This window comes from Nilaparvata lugens, chromosome 1 (genome assembly GCF_014356525.2).
Source record: "Nilaparvata lugens isolate BPH chromosome 1, ASM1435652v1, whole genome shotgun sequence".
NCBI lineage: Eukaryota > Metazoa > Arthropoda > Insecta > Hemiptera > Delphacidae > Nilaparvata > Nilaparvata lugens.
In genome coordinates, this window is record NC_052504.1 from 4,318,469 (window position 1) to 4,345,940 (window position 27,472).

Here is a 27,472-nt window from a genome sequence, read left to right on the forward strand (position 1 = left end):
TGTAGTTGTTCACTTCACAAAATCTCAGTCCTTAATTATTTTCACTTATAATCTTGAAGGAACAGTCCAGGTCCAGCCTACAGTCATATGAGAGAATAAGATTATTTTTAATAAAATTTGTCAGCCATACAGTAATATAACCACTTGGTTATAACTACTATAAGTACATGGTGGTTATGGTTACCGTTGTAGTCAGTCAATGTAGAATGTATAAAAACAACCAACTTGAATAAAAACATATGCAGAAGAAAGTATGAATGTAAGGAAAAAACTTTGAGATTAATAAGATTTTTCAATTTTCAATTATGAATTTACTTCACAATTATACGGTACTTCATTACTTCATAATTAACCTGTGCTAAATTTGAAAATCTACTTTGTGAAAATAATTAAGGACTGAAAATTTTGTGAAGTGAACAACTACAAGACTCAACCTATTTCGGACTATGTGTAACCTTATTTAAATTTGGAGAGGAATAGCACAAGGTTACCTTATTTTTTTCTCTCCCTATCATTTTGATGATTTACTGAATGTATTAATCAATAGAGAATTTATTTTTTTATGATTTCAAGGCTATGAAAACTTGAATTCGAGTAAGCTTGACTTAAAATTTTCAAAATTGTCCATTCAACACAAACGTTAAAAAACATCAATGCATTGAAACTTGGCCAATGTAATCGCAGCTTTTTAGTGAAAATACTGAATTGAGAATAGTCATACATAACAGCAAACAATGCACCAAACAACATACAAAATTTCAAATCAGCCTACTAAACTTCATTATTAAGTAGGCCTTACCTTTTTTCATACATTTTTAGTATAAGAACGTCAGAATGTAGCCTATAGGCCCTACACGCCCAGAAATGAGCTTAGTAGCCTAAACTAAGCCCACCTTGTGTGAGAGTCTCAATATGGGTATGTGTATCAAATTTATAAGTTAACTGCCGTCAGCTTAGAGAGAAAATGAGAATAAGGATATTTTCAAAAAGCAAATGGGGTATTCTACAGTATTCGAGAATTTATGGATGAAGAATGAGGCTTTTGGGAGGATTTAATTGTAATGTAAATTGTATAATGTGATGTATTATGTTTATTTGTATTCTTTTATTTTTTGGACAAATTGACCTTCTTGACGATTTCCTATACTCTGTCAAGAGTCACAAGGAAGAAGATTTAATCAAATCAAATCGATTATTATTCCTGAGTTTAGAGCCAACCATGATGGATTCAGAGGCAGTTCAGTCAGGGCCGGCCCCAGGCGTGGGCGGACCGGGCGGCAGATTTTTGGGGGCGACAAATTCTAAGGAACGGAGATTTTTTAAATATAAATAAATAATAAATTCATAATATCAAATGTGAATAGTAAAATTACATAAGAATCTTTTCCAAACTCAAGCTAATGAAGACATATCTACGGTTAACAATGTCCCAGGAACGTCTGAGTGGTCTATCGAACATAAAAAAACTAAGTCTCTAGATCTTGAAGAATTGGAGAAGAAATATTCCCATGCGAAGGTCAGACGAGTTCTACTTAATTAAGCAGGTGTGTTAAACAAACTTTTGTTGTAGAAATTTTAGTTTTAATTAATTACTTAGCATGTTAAGCAGGCCTAATACTCTCTTGCAGTCTCTTGATTTAAAACTACTGATGTTTTCTTATTGTGTACCTGTTCCGAACATAAAGATAGTTTTATCAGATATTTTGTGTTACTGTTCCCCAATATTTGAATTTGTCAAATATTTGTAAGTCGGATTATAAAAAATATATCTGTAACCGGAAACATAAAACAGTTTATGAAACAAAAATAATTTTTAAATGTGCAATTTACGCGCGAATGGTGCGATCGCATCACAGCGGAGACACAATAGTTAGGCGATCGCTCAAGGAAGGGGTGGAACCCGGGAGTAAACAATTAGACGGGATACCCATCGGAGGGGGGGGGCGGCGATTGACGATCTCGCCCAGGGTGGCAAAGTCCCTAGGGCCGTGCCTGAGTTCAGTTATGCCTCTTCAGGATTGGATTCAGATACAAGATTGTTCGTCAATGGCATTATATGATAGTATCAAGGGACAGCCTTTGTGCCGGTTGCACAAAAACCGGTTGAATTTTAATCGTGATTAATTTCACGACAACCAATCAGAGAAAAGTCTAAGATTAAAATATATTATGACTATTTATTATTAATTATTAATTGAAGAGAAAAGGCACACTTACCTATATACAGTTGTTTTCTTGATGTAATATCCTATCATATTAAGTGAGCAATTTCTGTATATCTTTATATTTTGATATCTGGTTATTTATGTTCAACGGATCTCGAAAAAACGATTTACACGAAATTTGAAACATATTGGGTTTATGATAAAGAAATTCGATTGCACTAGGACTCATCCTTGGGAAAACTCGCTGAAGGACATTAAACGGATAATTCATCCTTGGCTGAAACAGCTGAGACTTTCGTCGTCTGTGGGATAGCAAAAAGTGAGCGAGTGATTCTGTGGAAAATCAAAATATCGCATCCCCGAAATTCATAAGCTGGCGTACAGCCAGCTGTAGAATATAAACACGATCATTTTAGAGAATTGTGTTCTGTGTTGGCTTACTTTACTCTATCTATAGTAGGCTATGGTTCTGTTTATCAATAAATAAAAATAACGAGTGAAGCTCGGTGCCCCGATATTGAATATTAATATGACTCAATTTAAGTGTCGGGGGCAGTTTGTTCTTGAAGGCTTCTCTGATTGGTTCTCGTGAAATTAATCACGATTAACATTTAACCGGCTTTTGTGCAACCGGGCCTTTGCGTAGCAATACTGAATGATACGCAGAGCAGTCCGTAGTGATACGCAGAGTACCTCTTGTTGCCGGAGTATTCCTCTCTGTTGCTCAGCACGTCAAGCCAGATGGCAACAGGTGGTTTTTTGAACAAACTGCCCGCGACACTTCAATTGTGAGCGCGCTTTCATCCTACAAAATAAAGTCCCTGTGCTGCTTGCTTTACGTGTTTAATATTAATTTTTAAGAGGATAACAAATCATAGACTTTATACATGTGCTAGTTATAATACGTGACCTTCTGTCCCTGGATTCTGAGTTTTTCCTCATCTTATTTTCCACAAGGAGACAAATAACTACTGACACTACTTCAAGTAATCAACTGTAAAAAGGTAAGTGCGTTTTTTCTCTTCAACTAATAATAAATAATATTAATATATATTTAATGATTTATCGACAAAAGTATATAATTCGGGATGTATCAACAGTCAAAACTATTTCTATGAAACGATTGAAGCTGGAGATGGACTTTACTGTAAAATCTTTGAGAGAGGCTTGTAAGAAATTTGCATGCTGGGCTTTAGCCAATTTTATACCTTGCATTTCTTCAAAATCTGACTTTTCTCTTAGTTGAACGTTCAAAAGTCTAGATTTATTTCCTCATGATATTAATATAATAATACAATTTCATTCCATTCCATCAACAAACATCCATAACTCCAAATATGAATGCAATATAGATTGGATCATTTGATTATTCTATGGACCTTAGTACTTTCCATTTATGTAGTATTATTGAAAATAAATGTATTCATTCATTGGCTACTTGTTTATACAGAATATCTATTGTATGTATTAATGAGTACAGTATGTATAGAGAGAAGAGAATCATTCCAATGTTTGGGATAAGAACGAGAACATATCTAACACAATTTCTCTTCATGTTTAACCATTTGTCTTCCAAATTTTAATAAATGGCTTGAAATAAGCCATCATTTGAGACTAAGGATTTAAGCTTTTATATAAATGAATAACTTCTCTCCCCTTGAATTGATAAACTTAATATGAATAATGCCTTGATAATACTATGTAAATAACAGTTAGATATATATTACACAGAAATACAAAACAACTGTATAGTGAGAGGTCCACGTTAGAATGGCAGTGGAGAAAGATACGAGAACAACGTTGCCGATCCTCTGTCTTGTCTTGATCCTCTGTCTGCCTTCTTGACGGTAGCTGATACAGGTTTATTAGTGTAATATTAATTGCTCATTCTCGTTAATCAATTATATTTTCTAATGCCAAAAATCATATTTTTCAAGAATTTCATAATGAATTTTTATAATTAAGATGAAATATTTTGTTGATTTATAATTCCTACATTGTTAAAAGCCGATCTGGCAACAGAGCAAAGCGAGAGAGAGATAGCGCTATCTGCTTTGTTGAATTGTAGACAAGGATAGCAATACCATTGCTAATCAAACACTGCCATTATAACGTGGACCTCACTATAGATTCAATTCGATAATATTCTTGGAATTTGTTATTTTCAATAATTATTCATGGAATTAGTGTTGAACATTCAAAACTCTATTGAAGAAAGTAGCTAAATGTTGATCCATATTTTTTATTCAATTCTACTGGGCGACATGATACTGTTTTATAGATTACTAGTAAAATAAAGGGTAATAATTCTACAAAAGAGCTGTTGATCATTTGACCTTATATTGTCAGCGGTCTTCAGCGTACTTCCATTTTTTATTCCTTCACAACACCTAGTAACACACATAGAAAATGTTTTACAAAAAAAACTCAGTTATTAGAATACGGCACAAGTGGAAAGAACTATACTGTGGTTCACGTTATAATGGCAGTGAAGGAGAAAGAGAGGAAGAAGAAGTAGAAGAAGAAGAAGAAGAAGAAGAGGGAGAAGAAGAAGTAGAAGAAGAAGAAGAAGAAGAAGAAGAAGAAGAAGAAGAAGAAGAAGAAGAAGGAGAAGAAGAACAACAACAACAACAACAACAACAACAACAACAACAATATAGAGGAGAAGAAGAAACACAAGAAGCTTATTGAAACACAATTAGCTTATACAAAACACATCAGTAATTTATTGCAGTAAATAATTTCTCATGGAGATTATAAAATCAATTCACTCAACACTCTGTAGATCTTATTGAATCTTGAATACTTCATTGCCTAGACCAGAAACAAATTAACCAAAATGAGCTATTCGTATTCTCTATTCTTTCACTTTTCAATTTGGAATTTAGTTCAATTCCTTTTTCCATTATTACTATTTTGATGAATTGATATGATACTTTGAATAATTATCTGACGAAGGGGAAGAGGAGGGAAAGAGAAGAAGAAGAAGAGAAGAAGAAGAAGAAGAAGAAGAAGAAGAAGAAGAAGAAGAAGAAGAAGAAGAAGAAGAGAAGAAGAAGAAGAAGAAGAAGAGGGAGAAGAAGAATTAGAAGAAGAAGAAGAAGAAGAAGAATCTGTCCAAACTAGATCCAGGTTGGGCCTGCAGAAATGGAATAAAGCATTGTCTACTATCGTAGGTTTGGCACTCAAATTGGATCCAGGTTAGGCCTGCTTTAGGTATTGTGTAGAAATTCAGAAATGAACTACTAGTGCATTGTTTACTATATCGTATAGGTTTGGTTGTAATTTCCTACTACGATACATTACTATAGTGAAACGAGTCTCACTTCAAACTGACAACATATTATTCATTATAAAAACATCAGTGCTTCCCATTAAAAAAATGCTGACACTTTAAAGTGAATCTACCTGTGTGTGGTGTGGAAACATTTGAACAATGGTCCCCTTTCACAAATTGAAATATAATAGTAGGTGCTCCATTCAAGAAAATGCCTGCAAGAAGAAAAGACATTCACAAATTAATAACCCAGAGGTTTTCTTTCTCTCGCTCTTTCTCTCTTTCAAACACTCTATCTCTCTCTTTCCTTCAACGAGAGCACACTCACTTAGTTCTTTCATGGAATACTTTGAAACATTGAGAAATATTGAAGTGAATTTAATCTTGAATTGGTTAGTGTTTATTGTATTGAGAATTTCTCGTAGAACATGATAAATAAATTGTTTATCAGGAAACAAAAAATCCAACCACCCTTTATAAAAACTTTTATTCGCATGTTTCAACATATTAAGTTAAAGTCATTTCCAAGTCATGTCATTTTTATATTTTCTATTTTCTGATAAATAAGAGTAGACCTCATAAATATGTTGATAAATCATTTGTTGTAAGAAATATTTACATAATTCGACGTTGAAGAGTTGATTCATTCATCTATGATATTACAATTAATTATCTATTAACTGATCAATTTACTAATACAATAATTGAATTTAATGAGACTGTAATACTTCCATTTGGAATTTATCAAGTGGAATAATTGATATACTGAGGATCAGATGAACTTGATCACAAATTTCAAAATAGAACTTGATGACTATTAGACAGAACAATATTACTATCAGATGAACTTGATCACATAATATTTCAACAATATTCAAAAGTGATAATATCACATGAAGGTTCCAACACTCTAAAACAATTAATAAAGCATTAAAAAACTGTCGTCTCCCAAACTTTGATATCTAAAATTAATTCCCCAATACCGTAGAAAAATTCGCAAATTATAGCCAAAAACGTAAAAACTGATGTCTCAATCTCACCCACCCATAGCCCAAATATTACTAATTGCTTTGTTCAAATTTGTCGCTTATATTTTAATACTTTATCTTTCACCCAAGTCCAGTAGACAACTCTGTCAAAGAATGTTTAAGTCTGTCATTAAAGTCCTAAATCCACCCAAAATTATTTTCATTTCATTTCTCATCATTTCAAAAAATGACTGCCCAAGAGTCTGTTAAGCTGTAAGGCATCATCATAATTCTCCACCTAGTTTTACTCAATATAGGCTACTTATATTTTCCAAATTACGAATATAATAGCTTCAATATAAAAGGTTTGTTAATATCTGTTTTGGAGCGAACATAATCTACATTGGCCACTGGGGAGTAATATCTTTATAGGGTGTAGGGTCATAATCTATATTGAACTAGAGCACACAGGTTTTTCATTAAATACATTTTTGATATAAAATTGTAATTAAATGAAAAAGACTAAGAATTGTCAAAAAAACACAGATTTATTGATACTTAGAAAGACCGGTTTCGGTTATTACACCATTGTCAATCTCTGATAAATTAAAAACTTAGTTTAGTTCTATCAGTTGTTAAGTTAGTTTAGTTTCATCAGTAATCAGTTTAGTTTTATAACTTGGTTTTTAGTTTATCAGAGATTGACAATGGTGTAATAACCGAAACCGGTCTTTCTAAGTATCAATAAATCTGTGGTTTTTTGACAATTTCTTAGTTTTTAGTTTATAAGAGATTGACAATGGTGTAATAACCGAAACCGGTCTTTCCAAGTATCAATAAATCTGTGGTTTTTTGACAATTTCTTAGTCTTTTTCATTTAATATGAATAATTACCACAATGTCAACTTCTCAACTACACAAAACAAAATTATTGTAAATTTGTATCGTCAACACCTTGATTGACGTTAAATTAAATAATTAAATAATTAAATAAGCTATGAGATTCATCAAATTTATGTATTTTTATCAAGTTCAACTTTCCTTACAAGACAGAACCAATTACTTGGAATAACTTCAGTGAATGACTACCGTGCTCTGCAGTCTGCAAGGAGTCTAATTGAAAACTTGACAAACTAAAAACTTGACCTACTAGAATAATGAAGAATAAATTAAAAATAGGCGCATAACCATCCTCGGTAAATTGAGAATCTATAGACTATGCAAAATTTCAAGTTAATCAGTTCAGTAGCACAAACGTCATGATGCGTTATTCGTGAATTTCCTATCCTGTACGAGCGTAAGCCAATTCTTTCCTTTATTATATTATAGATTCACTTCACTTCGTCAGCATATTCTTCAAAGGTGAAATCATTGCTTCCAAATGATTTTTAAATGGCAAATTTAAAAATTAAATGACAAAAGATTCAATCAATGCCGACAGTCAACCTCACTTCAACTACTAAATACTTTGTCTTCTACTGTTTCTCCTAATAATAATTAAGTTTACAAGTTGCAAGTCATTCTTCCGGGGCAAAAAAAAATTGTTTGTCACTCCATAAGTCAGCATCAAACACAAAATGTCTAACAGTAGGCAATAAAATAAAGACAACAGTGAGTTATTACAAATTGAAGCAAAAACCGTAACCAAACGTCTCTGCTCTCAATTGCGCTTGCCGATGATAATGCTACTGTTAGATTCACTGAAAATTGTCAGAATCATTTTAAATACAACTTCAATGCTTTCCATTCGACCAGCTCTAATAGTTTTTGTTTTATTCTCACTATTTGTTAGTAAGGTAGGTAGTGACAGTGCACATTTTTGCAGTCAGAAATAAATAATTATGGTTTGTTGCGATGATGCATTTAGGACAACCTTGATGAGAATACGGTATTATGATGTTAATGATGATGATGATAATGATGATGAAGGTGATGATGATGATGATGATGATAATGTGGCAATATTTGATAATAATCCAGTGTATATCATTGTATCTTGAAGGTAGACGTTAGCCTACCATCAAAAGCAACAGTTCTGTCAGATTGTTGCATTTTGAAACTAAATTGCATATCTGTGGCTGCGGTCTTGCACACTATGCAGTTTGTAGAATTGCATATTGCATTTTTAAAGAGAGAACGATTTAGATAGAGAGAAAGATATTATGATTTTCTGTGTAGCTCTGGAGATTATACCAATCTTGTTTTCCATGCAAACTTACTTAGTTTCATGTAATAAGATCCAGTTTCTTTTTTTTCAGTTGATGCAAGAGTTGATTGTGAGGTGAAGGTTGAAGACTTTCACAGATTATTAATTATGTTTTTATAATTAAGGTGCAATATATAACCACCTGTGATTGCTAGATGAAACATTACTTAAAAAAAAACAGGGAAAATGGGACAAAGGAGGGGATTGTGAAAATTATATGGATCAGATATGTCGTACATATTTCAGTATTAGGCTAGATATATACAGAAACAAATAATTGAATTTTATTTCAACCATTAAATTTAAAATATGGCTACATTGAGAGAAACTCATTGAATGAATGAATGAATGAATCAACTCAGATTTTTACCTTCTTTATACTGTACAAACTCACGATCAGACTATAGTCATGTGAGCTTCAAATGCTTTTGCACAATTTATAACTTTATTCAATTGACAATGAACAAATAAATTTGAATTTGAAACTTACAATAAATAGAAATTATATTCTCTTCAAGTAAGAGTGTGTTAATAATTATACAGTATAAGGGTTGTTGTTATTCTCACTTAATCTCAATTAATTGAGAATTACCTACCTACATAAAATCTATAAGAGTATCCTTATGCTTACCAGTACAATATACCAAAGGAGAACGGTTCGTATTTCCAATCAGATAAAATTTAATCCAATTGAGATTCAGATGCGATATCTTACGGTACCGTTGAAGAACACCTGGAGAATTATTGTATCAATTTATAAAATATTAAAAAAGCTTGAAGTTTCAAAATAGCTTCCCATTTTCGGAAGCCACCTCTGAAGCTGTTAGTCCACCCATCTCTCATCCTTCCTAATAGGCTTACCTACACTCAAGTCCAAGCCTGATGATTGGAGTATGTAATAAATAATAATATCGAGTGACCTGGCTGGCTCAGGTCTGGTGTCAGAGTTTTCAGTTCGCAACTGACCAATTTCAGGGCCTCTGACATGACCTAACGACTTCATTTCATTTTTAAAATGCATTGCATTTTTAGGCAGCTGGGACAGACGAACGTGTCCATCTGAAACATCAAATGAATTTTTTTGAGTTATGTAAAAAAATAAATGCATGATAACGTCACAAAATATTGAAATTGTCACAAAAAATTATTTCTACTATTTATTTATAAAATAGAATATTATAGTAGGTACCCTTTTATTTGAAATTAATAAAATAATAGATTGAAAATACAAAATAACAATCAGTTATTTCAGTGATGCACACCATCTTCAGATTTTGAAAAAACCTGTATTTTCAATCTATTATTTAATTAATTTCAAAAAAAGGTACTATAATTCTATTTTATAAAGATTAGTAGACCTGAATTCATACATTTTAAGAAGATTTCTATCACATCTGGTTGTGACAATTCCAAATTCAATATAGATATCTAACACAGAAAGTTTAAACATATAGATATCTGCCGCAACAAAACACAGAAAGCTTAAAACGGGGATAAACTTTTTGGGAACACTCTGTATATCACAAGTTTTGAGTTAGAAGTTGAAAAAGTTATTGTTATTAAATGCATCGGCTACCGAATCGGTGAAAACTTAGCGAAGTGATTAAAGTGACGGTGCAAGTGAAAGCTACTATGCGATAGAATCTCTTCTTTTTTACTCCTTAACGGCGAGTTAATTTCTTGCGGTAAAATGATAGAGTAACCGACCTATGATATCATCATTGCTTCAAAACATTGACAGCTTTCCAAAAACAAAAATCGCTGCCTCTTGATTCTTTAACTTAGCTGTTAATTTTTAGGAAGCAGTGAGATCAAGAAATCATGATCTATAGTGAGGTCCACGTTATAATGGCAATATTTGATTAACTAGTAGTTCGGTGAACAGTAGACCTCACGCAGTATTCTCATCCACAAGTACATGATTGAAACTATAGACCTTATGAAAATACAGCAATAGACCACTACCTCCGTAAACAAAGCCGTAGTGCGTTCGTGTGACGTCAGCACAGGTAGGACGCCTAGACCAGTAGAAACTCTAGCTGATATAGATCAGCTGAAATCAACGAATTTCTATTGGTGTAGCAGCCCTACCTGTGCTGACGTAACACGTATGCACTACGGCTTTGTTTACGGAGGTAGTGAATAGACTGGCTTCTCCACACATCTGGGTAATTACTTGTCAGCTGATTTATGATGAATAATTCTATAGTCTGATTTTTACTCTAATATTGGCGTATGAAGGAGGCTCCTTTTTCCTTTTATATCATCCTTGAAATGTAAAATTTCCAAAAACCTTGTATATACGTCGACGCGCAATTAAAAAAGGAACATACCTGTCAAATTTCATGAAAATCTATTAGCGCGTTTTGCCGTAAATGCGCAACATATAAACATTCAAACATTCAAACATTCAATCATTCAAACATTCAAACATTCAAACATTCAAACATACTTTACTCGGTCAACAATGGTGTTACTCAAAGATAGTATTAGCTTTGACTATAGAAAGAAATAAATCAAATCAAATCAAATTCTTCTATTCCTCATCCAAAAAACAATACAACAAATATAAATAAATTCTGTCACCCACACTATCAGAAAAATGTTTACAATACAATAATGTTACTTACAAAGCATAATAATAATAATAATAATAATAATAATAATAATAATAATAATAAAGCATAATAACATAAAAACTTTCTATTCTTCTATTAATGTTTATTATTCTTCTAATAGTGCAAGCTGACAGGCCGTACTTAAAGGAATTAATCCTTGCATGGACCTAAGGTCTGTGAGCAAGGATGAGCTCCCATCAGTCAGCCTGACGAGAATGAAATTTTATTATTAATTTACATATAAATTCATTAATTTATATTGGAAAAGGATGTTGACGTATCCTAAGATATTGTTCGGGGCAAACCCCGACGATGTTGGATTTCAATTAGAAAAAAAAACTGTAGAGCTATTATAGGAATGATACCTTAATTGACATTCTAATAAATAATTATGAATTGAATGAGAAGCAAAATTTACCTTAAGTCTGATGCAAGACACTAAACTCATAAAAAGATTATGAAAAAATTCTCACTATAGAAATATTTCAAGTGTAAAGGGTGTATCATAATAGATAACATATTTCAAGTTTGAAGAACACATTATTTTAATAATCAACACCTTTTCACAAATCAGAAGGTTATCAAACTTTTTTGGTCTAAACGATTTGAAAATACAAAAAAGTGAATTTTCTATTTATAGAACTAGTCTACCGTCTGCGTCAAGTTCACTCTAGAATAAAATTCACTTTAATCAGTCAGTTTCCTTAATCATATTATCAATATGCTTCCCATCCCACCAATACTGAACACTCCAAGTCTCCAGCGATGCTGAAGAACCGGCCACCAAATAATTATTACGTATTTCAGAGAAAGGACTCAGGACTCTGGTGAGGGGGAAAGAGAGTAAGAGAGAGAGAGAGAGAGGGAGAGAGAGAGAGAGAAAGAGAGAGAGAGAGAGTGAACACGAGTGCATCTCGTTTTGCTGCATAATTTCTCGATAATAATATCACGGACAAAGATTACCGAGGGAGAAAAAAGAGAGAGAGAGAGAGAGAGCTAGAGCAAGATAGGCTGTGAGACCGGAAGCCTGTATATGGATGGACATTGAAGTGAAAGTATATTGGGAGAACTTATACTGGCATTCATATTATTATTATAGCGACTTCTCGTATAGAGCGTAGAAAAGATGGACAATAATAATTATTTAGCCTATGTAGATATTTCGTGTGTAGATCGGTGGGGGGGGGGAAGGGCAAGAAGGAGAAGAAGAAGAAGAAGAAGAAGAAAAATATCTCAAGTAGGTTAATCTTGTTATTAATCTTATTTCTAAGTGTTAGATTTGAATGGGAAAGCAATACCGTAGTACAGTACTGTAAATATTTTGTAGAGCTTTGTTTCTGAATTATCAGTATAACGTCATATTCTATAAACCGAATGTTTTTTTTTTGCTGAGGATGATGCCCACATGAGTACAGGCTTGTGCATGGGTAGCGTGAAGGTTGATAATGAGAGTTGAATGACATTTTACGTGGGTTCCGAACTAACACAATGACAAATGAGAAGACCGACAGCTTTTAGTGGGTTCCAATGGTACAATTACTTCCTACCATAGATTCACTAAAAATACTATTTCAAATAGATTTGAATAATGCTAATCAAATCCTATATTAAACGAGCAATTTCTGTTTATATGTTTGTATTTCACCGGATCTCGAAAACGGCTCTAAAAATTCTCACGAAATTCAGAACATAGTAGGTTTATAATATAAAAATTCGATTACTTCAGGTCTCATACCTGGGAAAACTCGCTGAAGGACACTAAAAGGATAATATTACTATTCATCCTTGGAAAAACAGCTGATAATAATTATTTCGTCGTCATTTGATGATTGAAGTGAGTGAGCGAGTTCATGTGTGTGGGACTGTGTCAAAATTATGACTCAGCTGTTCAACTTTTGTAATATCATTGTGCCGGTTGCAAAAAAGCCGGGTTATTTAAAATCCTGATTAATGCCAGTAGATCCATCTTTTTGAAATGGTCTTCTCTGATTTGGTTCACGTGAAATTGATCAGGATTTAACCGGCTTTGTGCAACCGGGCTTTTGTGGAAAATTTTTGCGTTCCTCTGGGAATTAAACTCAATCTATTGTGATTAGATAGAGCATTTCTGTATGAACTATGAATGTTATTATAATTTCTTCTTTCGTGATAATTTTTTTATGATTTGTACTCTAGAGCGAAGCTCGGTCCCCGATATTGATAATAAATTATTGAATAGATTGAATAAATAATTGAAAATATACGTTTACTACACAACAGTTCATAACCCACCTGAAGTTGTAGGTCCACTCATCTCTCCTCATCTTGATCATCAGCCTCTGAATTATCCAAAAGACTGGATATCATATTCATATCATCCCCTTCTGAAAGAATAATTATTCACAAATATTAAAAATTCCTTTAAAAAACTGATTGTGGTTCATGGAAGAGCTAAGGAGAAATTAACATTTTTTTCCAGTCAATTTTTTGGGAACTGCTTGTAGGTTGCAAGAATTTTTGGATATCTTTGGTTTGATTCATTCCATTTATTCATATTATCATTACATAGATCACATGTATCCTTTTTTCTTCTTTATCTCATCCATTTCCACTGTAACAAAATTAATTAATAATTGGGAGAGAATTTTAATTCACCGAACGAAGTGAGGTCTGAGATTCAAGACGACGGTTTGGCATTTCTCTTAATGTTTAAATGTTTATATATTTATATGTTGCGCATTTACGGCAAAACGCGGTAATAGATTTTCATGAAATTTGACAGGTACCTATGTTCCTTTTTTAAATTGCGCGTCGACTGTATATACAAGGTTTTTGGAAATTTTGAATTTCAAGGATAATATAAAAGGAAAAAGGAGCCTCCTTCATACGCCAATATTAGAGTAAAAATCAGACTATAGAATTATTCATCATAAATCAGCTAACAAGTGATTACACAGATGTGTGGAGAAGCCAGTCTATTGCTGTGTTTCCATAAGGTCTATAGTTTCAATCAGGTACTGATGTGGATGAGAATACTGCGTGAGGTCTACTGTTCACAGAACTACTAGTAATGTAAATAGGATTATGTTTCCACTTTATAATACCTACCTAGTATCTTGTTATTTATCTTCAACATGAATCTACCCAATACCTAAAATCTACAATCCAACATCCTCAATTTCATCCGAAGAGGATTGCATGCAGTTTGTAATCATAGCGCTGCTTATGTAACTCGTGCACAATAAGAGTAGAAATGTAATCAAAATGATTACTCACTCTCTCTCTCTTTCTCTCTAACTCATCTCACCGATTTCCTCTCTGATAGACAATTTGTCAAATTGCAATACTAATTTTGTGGCCACAAATCCATTATTTTCTCCATACCCACATCAATGTGAATTCGGTCATTTAAATAATTATCGTATTTTACTCGAATTATGTGATTATCCTGTTTTTTTGTGGATAACACGCTCTCCCCCCTTCCTATCAATAACTGCTCAATTCTGAATCAATGATAACTCTTGAAAATTACTTTGAACGTACAAGAACATTTCAAAAATGAGATAATAGAGAAATGAGATAATTTTACCATTAAACAATACTAAACAATGCATATGGAAACATTAAAATTTGGGTAGGTTGCACCGGTATCTATTTTTGTATCTTATACTGACTATTTGAGATAATTCATTTATCAAAGTATTTTAATGGTATATTTTTTTGGTTAGGCCCAACTGTCTTACTCAAATAATAAAAATTACGGTAAGATATTAAGTGCTGGTTCCACAAAAGCTGGTTAAGTTTTAATCATGATAGATTCCACTCAGAAGCAATCAGAGAAGCCATCTTATCAAAAAAGTCTCTTTAAATTACGGTTAAAATTTAACCGGCTTTTGAGCAGCCGGGACTAAAATATTAATTCAAGAAATTACTGAGTGATAAACAGAAGGGTCAAACCAAATCATTTTCTCCTTAAGTTTTATATAGGCCTGAATATGAATTATTATAAGTAGGTATATGAATTATTAGAAAGATGTTAATACTAATGAGTCCGTTCTTCTCAAGTTTGTGTTGTTAAAAATTTTAGCTAACTCCGTTGTCTAATTACCGAATAATTACCTAATTATGAATTATTCTTATCTCCCACTCCCACTGGCGAACAAGTCATCTTATGCCAGTGGTTTTCCACTTACAATCTATTAATTTGTTGATATATTTATGTTTTGTGCTTGTTTTTCTGACGAACCAATTGCTTCAATTAGCTTAAATGTAATAAAGATCATTTATCTTATTCATTTATTAAATTTTAGTTGAATAATTGTATTTGTCATGCTAGTCTCTATTTGATTTCTGTGTATGTATTTTTTTTTAATTGAATTGAATTTTATTGCCAAAAATCACATACAAATACTTGTACGATACAATCACTATAGTATGCAATATACAATTACCTACAATTAATAGCATTGATTGTAACTTGCACAACAAATAATTATCAATGTAATATTCAGCACTGCCAACATAAGAGTCCTTGTGTGTTGGCAGTGAGCTGCAGAGTTAACTTATTCTGTTTCAATTCTGGTCAAGTAAGAAGAGATATCATACAAATTAAATTAAAATAGAGCTAAAGAAAGTATTACACCAATATACAAGAGTCTCATAGGCTCAGAAAAAAAACTTAAAAACTTAAGAATAGTACATACTATATGACAAAGTAGTATAAGTGTAAAATGAATTTGAATTTGAATTTGATCCATCCTATTAATTTTATTCTCATTATTATGATTGATCTTTTACATTGTGAAATTCGTCATAGCAGCTAGCCTATTGTAACATTACAATCCAATACTTTTTGAGTTTCTAAACTTACCTAACAATATTAATGTGTTCCTAATTGATAATAAATAATAAATTAATAAGGTGTATTTGTAGGGGTTTTTCACCCCTACACACAGGTATAATAAATAAATAAATATAGTCTTTGTAGGGGTATTCCATACATTATTCTATTACAATTATATCTAATATTGTATAAATGCATTTTCTAGAATAAAGAATAAATAAATGTTTTTTCCCAAAAAAACTAAAACTACAACATAAATTACACAATATATTAGATAAATTACAATTACATACAATAGTTAGTTACAAAAAATTCTTATAATGTGTCCTCTACTTGTTTGGTTTTTTCTGTGTAGAAATCGACCTACTCCACTAGGGCGTACCATGTTCTAGAGAAGGTTTTTTTTGTGCGTATTATTAATTAGTTAGTGTTTAGTCATTAGGTGGTTAGTTGCTGTTTGAGATAATGTTTTCTATGTTCTGTCTTCCTTTGCTCATCAACAAATTTTTTACTATTATTTTGAACTTTCTAGGATGATTAATCTGTTTAAAGTTTGCAGGAAGTAGATTATATAAGGTAACGATATTTGAATTTGAATTTCTGGAATAAACAATAAATAATAATTGGGTACCGTAACTAATAATTCTTATTCCTAATACGTATATTAGTCTACTAAGATATATATCATGAATTTGATAGGCAGATAAGTACTCCTTTGGTAACATGTTTATAGGCTACTATTAGTAGTTTTTTCAATCACTTTTTATCCGAATACAATTCAATTCTCCTCCGGAAAAGGATTCAGACATCCTAAATTGAGGAAGCTACCAGCAGCTATTTCAGGATTAGTGCGGTTTTCAAAAGATGACTGGCTTTTTCGTAATGAGCTCTCTTCAAAAGACACTAACAAAGGACGAACTGAATGCGACCTTGTGGAGTTTATTAAAGAAGAGAAGGAGAAGGTGACTCTATTATTGTGAGATTTATTTCGAACTGTCAGTATTCCTTGTGAATAACATAAAATCTTCCTGTATGCAACCAGTGCTGAAAGTTTTAAAGTGAATGAGTGGGCAGCAATGAGTGATATCAATCATTAGAGGAGACACATAATAATGATCTTCAAGTATGGCACGGCACATCCGTCAGTTTAAGGACTATTATATATAAATGAGGATCAACTTCAGGCTTCTGAAGACTAGCCTTGACCATGGAGACGCAAGCCAAAATATCACGCTAAGGCTTTTTTAGGCTTTATGTCATTAGGCTACACCTCACCAATTATTGTCTTTGCAGCAATTAATGGCAGACTAGTGACAAACGAAGCAGAGTTAACCTTTTCCTCCACCCTATTCACCTTCGAAAAGGTAATAGGCATGAAATTATACAGTATATCAGCGTTTAAAAAAGGTAAATATTTGATAGGCATGAGATTATAGGCTGTATCAACCTATGAAGAGTGGTACTGGAGGGTGGGTGAAGATAGACGACCAACAAATACCATGGTAATATTTACATTGCGAGATTCTCTTCAAACGTGCAGAATTCCTTATAGAAGATAGCAATGCATTATCATGTATTGCTTTATTTAATTCAATTGAAGAGACTTAAAATGTTGTCAAAAACCCACTTTATTAAAATAAAAATTGGCATTTTACAGGAGCATGCTTTCGTGTGTGCTCACGCATCATGTAAGTTACCGGTACAGTTGTAAGTTACAGTTCATGATGTGTGAGCACACACGAGTCAAATCAAATTCTTTTTATTGCTGTAACAATTTTCAAAATGCATAGCAAAGTCAAAACATAATAAAACATAAAAGTTATAACAGTCATACGATCACAGATTATGTATCACAAATCATCTAATAGTTCATTTTTATTGTATGGACATTTTTCAACAAGAAACGTTTATATTCTACTCTTAAAACATTTAGTCTCTAGACATTTAAAATTATCAGGTAAATTATTAAAACAGTCTGATGCCATACTCAATAAAACCATTTAGTGTGTATGAATAATTTCATTGATTTACTCTAAGTGCTGACACATTCCTAGTAAAATGATTATGAACAGTATTATTTAAAGGAATAAATGCCAAATTCTTCTTTATATACATTAAACACTCAAAAGCATAAATAGCAGAGACAGTCAATATTTTCATTTGTTGGAATAGGGGTTTACAATAATGTGTCCGACCATGGACATGAGCAATCACTCTTATTGCACGCTTCTGCAAAACAAACAGTCTTTTAACGTTAGTGTCATTCCCCCAGGCAACAACAATACCATAAGACAAATGGCTATGAACATACGCATAATTTAGTATCAGCCTCAGCCTGAGTTTAGTATCAGCCTCTGATGAGAGCGGACGCACTTTGGATAGCTCCCTTATCTATTTGTGAAACGAGCGTGTTTGATCATAATGAATTGCCGTAAATGTACGAAATTAATAGTGCGGTCTTCAAAGGACAAAACGAATAAAGTCCAGTGCAGTGTATGTAAAGAGAATTTCCACGGACAGTGCTTGGGTCTTAGTGATGCTGACCTGAACGGTCTCCTCATCTCTGGTCGTGCGTGGATGTGTGCTGACTGTGCGTGTGAGCGTAGGAGGAGTCGTAGCCACAGCGATGGTGGCATTGTGTGTAGTGTCAACACAAAGGACGTAAGTAGCTTAGACGGCTTAAAAAAGTTGATTCACGAACTAGGTGAAAAAATGGACAATGGTCTAAAACGTCTTGAACAAGACTTAGGTAAATCGCTTGATTTGTGTCATGAAAAGCTCGACGAAAACTCTTGTATACTGGCTACACAGCAGGCTATCATTGATAAACAAAACCAGTTGATTGAGTCTCTCAGATTGGAAAATTTAGCATTGTCTAAAAAGTCACGGAACTGTCGGTGAGATTGGATGATGCAGAACAATATTCGAGGTCGAACACTCTTGAGATTTACGGAGTTCCTGTCACTCAGAATGAAGACGTCTCCAGCATTATAAAAGAGGTTGGTAAAGCCCTGGATGTTGCAATCACGGAGGATATGATCGATGCCTGTCATCGTTTGAAGCAGCAAAATAACCGGCCATCTCCTGGGATAATCGTACGCTTTGTTCGCCGAGCTATTAAGGAAAAAATGTTGGAGAGGCGACGGGTGAAGAGGACTCTGTCTACAAGACATATAGGCATGCCAATGGATACTCCCGTCTACATAAACCAGTCTCTATGTCCGGCTAGAAGAATTTTATTTGCTAAAACAAAAAGGGTGAAAAATCAGATGAACTTTAAGTTTCTATGGGTTGACAAAACGGGTAACATAAAGATAAGAAGAGACGAAAACTCGGCCATTCATCTAATCAAAACTGATAATGATATCGCAAAACTTGCAGGCAGTGGAAGCGGCGTTGATAAGACGCCAACACAGCTGACTGCGAGTCGAAAAACTAACTAAAATAAAACAGTTATCAAATAAATCCCTGCTATGATAAACCCCAATGCACTCTACTATTACGATACCAATGTTATTTTATTTTTTGTTGTAAAGCTATTTATCTTTCTAATTCAATGTACTGCTATAGTTTATTATTTCATTATTAAAAATGAATTCTCCTAATGTAAACTCTGAATTGATAAAATTAAATTATCAAAATATTCGAGGTTGTCGCACTAAAACCAATGATTTGTTCAGATCTGTACTAGGTGAAACTTATGATATTGTAGCGTTGTCTGAGACATGGTTGAGTAATGAGATTCATGATAGTGAATTGTTCGATTCTCGTTATCGGGTATTTAGGTGTGACCGTGATAGATTGGTGTCTGGAAAGCGGTGGGGAGGGGGTGTACTTTGTGCAGTGAAAAACAGTTGGCATTCCCGACTCATTCATGTCCGGGCGACAGCGCGCTATGAATCTTTACTTGTCAAGTTATCTGCACAAGATAAAGTAATCTTTATCAATGTTGTCTATTTCTCCCCTGAATCTGGTCTTCTCGATTACTGTGACTTCTTTGATTTTATTGAAAGTGATAATAATATTTTTTCACATGATTTATTAATATTGGGTGACTTTAATCTGAATGAAATAAATGGTTCAAGTTTTAATTTTGTTGGTGGTCCTAGTAAATATGCCAGACTGATGAATTGCATGTGTTTATTCAACTTAGTATCCTTTAATAATGTTTTAAATGCCAATGCCAAAACTCTTGATCTAGTGCTGAGTAATCTACCTCTGATTGTTTTGCACGAAACAAGCCCTCTGCTTGCTGAAGATCCACATCACCCAAGCTTAGATATTAGTTTTTTGATTAAAAAGAGCCTCTTGCATCCCCCTTTGAGTATCGAGTATTACAATTTTAAAAAAGCAAACTACTATGAATTTTATCTCACACTTAGAGATTCAGATTGGCATAGACTTTATGAATTCAACGATGTCGATCTCGCTGTAGACTATTTTTACGATTTATTGAATTATGCTTTCGCTTCGCATGTGCCCAAAAATAAAAATATTATTAAATCGAAGTATCCGGTTTGGTTTACTAGAAGCATTATCCAGATGATTAAATTAAAAAAGAAATGTGCACGGAAAAAATCGTTTTCGGGATATTATTTGAACAAATTCAAGGAATTGAGAGCTGCAATAAAAAGTGAAATCAACATAGCACAACAAAATTATATAGAATCTCTACAAAATAACATAAATTCAAACGTTAAACACTTCTGGAACTATGTTGCGAGTAAAAAAGAGTCTAGATCGGACTCAAAGTGTTTTGAGTGGAATGGGTGCAGGTATACCGATCGGGAAGTACCGCAGGCTTTTGCTGATTATTTCTCATCTGTTTACAATAACAGCAACAACCGTAATAACATCCAACATAATAATGATAATGAATCATATGACAGCATTTCCTCATCTCCTCATCTTGACATATTACAAGTTTCATATATTTCTGAAAATGAAGTAAATTCAGCTATAAATAAACTTAAAGCAACTAGATCTTGTGGGCCTGACGGTGTACCAGCATACATTATAAAAGGTTGTAGAGATATTCTTATTCAACCTTTACAATTTATCTTCAATTTGTCCTTGAGATTGAATAAATATCCTAAAAAATGGAAAGCTGCAAGGGTGACACCTGTTCATAAGACTGGTGGAAAGAATATAATCTCGAATTTTCGTCCCATTACTATCCTCAATTCTCCAAGTAAGGTCTTTGAATATATTTTATATAGCAAAGTTTTCAACCATGTAAGACCCGCAATCTCCTCATTCCAACATGGTTTTATGCCATCGCGCTCAACTATAACTAATCTGTTGCAGTTCACCCAATCTGTCTCTTCGCAGCTAGACATGCATGGTCGTATGGATGTTATCTATTTAGATTACAAAAAAGCCTTTGATTCGGTGGATTTTGGGATTCTGTTGAAAAAATTGAAATGGTTTTGCCTGTCTGATAGTTTGATTGCATTTTTTGAGAGTTATCTAACCGATAGGATGTCTTATGTGGTTTTTAATAATCACAGATCTCTTTACTTTACCAATTCTTCTGGGGTTCCACAGGGGTCAAACCTTGGTCCCTTGTTGTTCGTCCTACTCATGAATGATCTGCCTGACCATATTAAAGAATCTAGTATTTTGCTTTTTGCAGACGATGTAAAACTTTTCAGACCTATTTCTAGTCTGGAGGATTGCTGTCTCTTGCAGCGGGATCTGAATGCGATTCATGACTGGTGTTTGAGAAATAGATTAGAAATAAATATATCAAAAACAAAATACATGATATTCACACGTCAGAAAAATCCTTTTCATTACAATTACAATATTAATAATGCAATCCTCGATTGTGTTATCCGTATAAAGGACCTGGGCGTCATAATGGACCCTACTCTTGAGTTTAAGGAACACCTAACACATGTTATGAATGGTGCTAATAGGTCGCTAGGGTTTTTATTTCGAAATTGTAGGCCTTTTACAGCATGTGACGTTGTTTTGAAATTGTACTATGCTACAGTGAGGAGTAAACTTGAATATGCTGCTTTAGTTTGGGCTCCATTTCACAGCAGCGCTATTCTTGATTTAGAAAAAATTCAGAATAAATTTTTAAGGTATCTTTATTTTAAAAAGTTCAACGCATTCTGTCCGATAGCTTTTTCAACAGACAATCTAAGGTTGATATTTAATGTTCAAAGATTGGAAGAAAGGAGATCTGTCAGTTCCCTCTTGCTATTATATAATATCCTAAACAATCAAGTATTCATGCCAGAATTTATAAGTATGTTGCAACTTCATGTCCCGTTTAATAGACCAAAACCAAATATTCTGTTCCACATGCCATTTATCAGAACGACTCATCATTGCAATTCTTATATATACAGAACTTTACGTTTGTACAATAGAATAAGCCACTGCATTGATCCGTTTGCTGACCGTTTCAAAACCTTTAAGAAATCCTGTGAACTAGCATATCGCTCTATAGCTAACTCATGATTGATAAATAATTATACTAAACTCCCTCATTTTTTTTTCTCTCTTCTAAAGCCCTATTTTTCCTCTATTCTCTATTTTATTCGTTATTTTATTTTTCTTATCATTTTTATTTCATTCTTCTTCATTTTCTATTATCATTGGTTTATTTTATTTTTTCATTTCGCCTCTTCTTATCTTATTAGTATTCAAAAATTGTGTTTACAATTTTATTTTATTTTTCATTATTATTTTGCATCAAATATTATGTATCTAAACTAGTTGATGTCAATAAGGCTCTTCATGGATTTATTCTGTGAGCTTTTGTATGTAAATAAATAAATAAATAAATAAATAATAAATAAATAAATAAATAAATAATAAACAGTAATAAGATCAAATGGGTCAACAATAAATTTCAAGCGGTTTAACAAAAATATACCTTTAGATACTCTCTTAAATAATAAGTTTGCATGAGTCTCCCACTTAAGATTATTTTGTAAAGTGAAGTCCAAAAATGTTGTATTGTCACTACTAGAACTGAAGCCAAACTCCAACATTTGGGTTTTGCCCTTGTTAAGACAGAGTGAATTTGCAGCGAAATATTGTATACGAAAGCATGCTCTTGTAAAATGTTAATTTTCATTTAAATAAAGTGGATTTTTGACAACATTTCAAGTCTCTTCAATTATGGAAAAGTTTCACAACATCAATATTTACTCTACAAACTTATTTAATTAATTTGAATGCTTATAGCGTTGCTATACCCTGAGTATGTATTATATTCTATAATATGTTGTGTTATTCTATGGAAATGAAGAAATTCAATTCAAAAAGCATCAATGAATAGCTATGTTTGAAGTGAGGTAAAGTAAAAGTTATGTGAGGAGGAACAGAACCGAATAATTGATTTCAAATTGAATTATTATGACAATAAATTATTATTTGTTTTGGCAAAAGCAGAAAAAATACAAAAGCATTTGAAAACTAAAAATTGTCATGACGAAGAAAAGGATAAAGTTGATGGTAAAGAAAAAGTGAGAAGGAGGTGGAAGAGATGAAGAAGTACCGTAAGAGGATAAATTATCTGAAAGAGTAGAGCAGAGAAGAAGAAAAAAATACGAAGAACAAGAACAACAAAGAGTAAGAAGAACACAATCAGCTTATACAAAACACGTCAGTACAGTAATTTATTGCAGTAAATCATTATCTTTGAGATTGAAAAATCAGTTTATCAATACTCAACATTTTACAGATCATAATGAATCTTGAATAGTTCAATGCCTAGACCAGAAACAAATTAACCAAAATGAGCTATTCGTATTCTCTATTCTTTCGCTTTTCAATTTGAAGTTTAATTTAATTCCTGTTTTCATTATTACTATTTTGATGAATTGATATGATGCTTTGAATAATTATCTGACGAACTACCTTTCTAAACAATAGTTCCGACATCTTATGATATTTCTATCTACCAACTCAGATGTCAGTCAATAAATCGTTTTCATCCATATATTATTCTATTTGTGTCTCAGTTCAAAAGCTATACCGGTGTTCAGCAGCTTTTCTAATGTTTGAAAATAATTATCTCTAAAGCATTCCATGTAATACCCAGCTTTAAAATTTTATCATTGAAATTCTTCAGATTTCAGTTAATGAATCGTTACATTTTATTTTAAGTAAAGTATACACTATTTATATTGATTCATAGTTGAGTTCATACTTTTATACCTACTGGTACCTTACTACTTCTTCTTCATCCATTACCCAAACCAGAACCTCATCCTATATAGGAGGTCCTGCCCACACTTTTGGGATCGATGACGTCATGTAATGAAACAATCTAAAAACACTATCTGATGAAGATGACAGTACTAAAAGTTAGTCATACACTAATGCTCTATAAATTTCAAATGTTCAGAAAGATCCTATGTACCGTACCACACTATAAACAATTTGTTTGACATATTATAATTGAATTCCCACTTGAAAACTCAGATCCAAGTCAGTATAAATCATTGTGTTGCTCTGTGAATTTTAAACGCATTATTCTCTGTCGCCAAGGGCAATGACAGTATTGTTATTTTCAAAGCATAGTTAGATTTACTTCGGAGTGTCTGAATTGTTTAAGTGGGAATCATTTATGTTATCTATAAAAAATATTGACAGTTTACAGTGAATCTCAAATTTGGCAGTGGTAAGTTAAGCTGTGTTTTCGTAACGGGCAGAAGCAGAATCGATTGCAGCGCACCCAGGCGGGCAGAAACAGTAACATTCAAAGAACTAGTTCTTTGACATGAATTTTGCTTTATGTGTTATGGGTAATGAACTTTTTGGGTTGTCCAAAAGGTAATTCTGAAATGATTATTGGAGATTTAATTCAATAAAGTGAATTAATTGCTTTTTAAAACTCAGATAACTTTTCCAAAATTATTAGTTACTTCAATAATTATGCAAAATTCTATGCTTTATAGGCATGTCAATCTAAGAGTTAACTTTTCATTTCCTATGCTTGAAATTTGTAAGGGTAAATTATTTGAAGTAACTGATTGTATTTCATTATTAATAAGATATTATTTTATTAACTAGAAGCATTCCATTATTAATAAGATATTATTTTATTAACTAGAAGCATTCCATTATTAATAAGATATTATTATAATTATTTTATTAACTAGAATCAATTGCCTTCAGAGTCAATGCATGTTCTTTGAATCACATCGTTTATAGGTAGGCCTACCTACTATGAGTACCGTATTCAACTTCAAAGGCCTATTGAAGCTCTATTGAAAAAAAATAAAATAAATAAGTGCTTTACTTTTGGCATTTTTGGAATCTACGGGTTACATTACACCAAGGGATATCAATATTGTAAACGTTTTTTAGGCAATTTTATTTTAGCAGTCCCCTTTTTTTGATCATTGGATGGGTACGGTCCCGGCTGATATACAAATCATGTATAAGAGTCGTGAGGCCAATTGACTGCCTAAATCAATATGCCTTCTCAGGCAATGTTCAATTAGGGACTCCTCACCAGCTATACGAATATTGGAAATTACTATTATAGATTAACACATATGACATGTACCCTACAAAGTGTATTCAAACAGGCGAACTAATTCTAATAATTATTGTTGAGATAACTATATCTTGCTTTAATAAACGAGTTCTGTTATGGTACTTTAAATAACACATGGCCTATTTTAAAATGGATGAATATTTATTAATTATAGAAGGTAACTAGTACCCTTGTGATATTCCAAAATGAAACATGATTAGTTTCGACATTTTCAATAAGGACTCTCTTGACAATGACATAATTAGAAACTGGTCATGCTCATTTTGAATATTTTAGGGTAGGCCTACTAGTTATTTTCTACAATTAACCATTAAAGTTGCCCTATTAGAATTAATACTTTATTAGGGTATTAATTAGAATTAGAGTAGCATTTCAAACTCCTTATTCACTATAATGTTCTAAAAGCTTATCAATTTTAATCAAAACCTTGGAAATATAGCCTAGAAGGTAGAATTGAAAGTGATTATATTTGATGTGGCTTGGAACATCATATTTTCAACTTTTGCTTAAGTTATTTTTCATATTCAAAGAATTATTACCCCTTCAATGCAGTAAATAAGTACTATTACTTAATTCTTAATACAATACATAATAATTGTGTTACCCTATTTTATATCCAATTCAAGTCTATTATTTAACTACGTGTTACCTATAGCATTTGCCAGTCAGCAATGTTAAATAATTTTATTAGTTCCAAAAAAGCAGAAGACATACAGAACCAATAAAGTTGTTAATAAGAGTTCGATGCTTTTGGGTTAAATATAGTTTTAAAAATCCCTCAAGTATAAACAATTAAAACATATTTTATTAATTTCATGTCACTTGCTGTTTTCTTCAAAACTACCTGAATTGAAGCAGTTAGCAGGAGCGATCAGGAAAAGAAGATATTATTATGAATAACATGAAATAAACACATCAAGATGTACTGAAAAAATGAATATATTTCTTAGATTAGTCCATCTCTTTCTTCTGTAGGCTACTACATCATACATGAATCATATCCATGGAATATTATTCATAGTTGATTTTCTTTGTCATCCTCTACTTCTGGCTGGTACATCACTAGGCCTGAAATCAAAAAGTTATAGAGATAATTTATTATTCATTATAAAAAAAACTTTGCAATGTGAATTCTGAAATTGATTGTAATCTGTATAAGTTTTCAATTATATTTCTTGGGAAGGAACCCCCCAATAATGACAAAGTAATATTATATGAGAAATTCCAATAAACCAACATTCAGTTGAATTATTATTAGCATCAATCTGTTAGTTGTGTAATTCTGAATGATTGAATAAATAAATCTCCATGCAGGAATTGGGATTAATCAGTGTGCCCCTAGGTCAAAAGAACTTGTTGGTGAACAATATATTTTTGGATACCATGAACAATTATTTATTTATTTCTGTGGTCAGTAGGCCTACTTCTCGACCGTTTGGTTTACTTAACTCTTCCAAAATGTACTGCATAAAGTAATTTTTAGTTCTACATTTAGAGAAACAAGTTTAATGAAACAAATGGAAATAATCAATAAATTAATTGCTTAATCTGAAATGATGATTATCTACAACATTATAAGTAGAACTAAGTGATTTGAAAATGAATACCAAACTACAAATACATAAATCTCTCTCAGAACAATGTGGGTATTTCATCCATGAATTTAATCATAAATTTTAAAAGGTGGAATGACTGTCATTAAAAGCTATTATTCAGTGTTTTCTACCAGCACTTGCTGGGTGAATTTTTGAAGTCATCTATTCATAGTTCTAATGTATGGTCATTTATAAAGTCATCATCCACTCAAGATCAAGATGGACAGTTGAGAAGAGTGTTTTAAAACAATTTTAACATCAAATTATTGATGTAATGTTATCACATTATTAG

General features: G+C 32.4%; 1 protein-coding gene across 1 annotated transcript in view; it reads left to right on the forward strand.

The window, feature by feature from the left end:
• The first annotated feature begins 2,894 nt into the window (after window positions 1-2,894).
• The window catches only part of LOC111050255 (17-beta-hydroxysteroid dehydrogenase 13), a 77,934-nt gene continuing 53,356 nt past the window's right edge, over window positions 2,895-27,472 (forward strand). The window contains exon 1 of the mRNA XM_022336549.2: window positions 2,895-3,169. The gene's annotated coding sequence lies outside the window, so the exon portion shown is untranslated. The remainder of the gene's footprint in view (window positions 3,170-27,472) is intronic.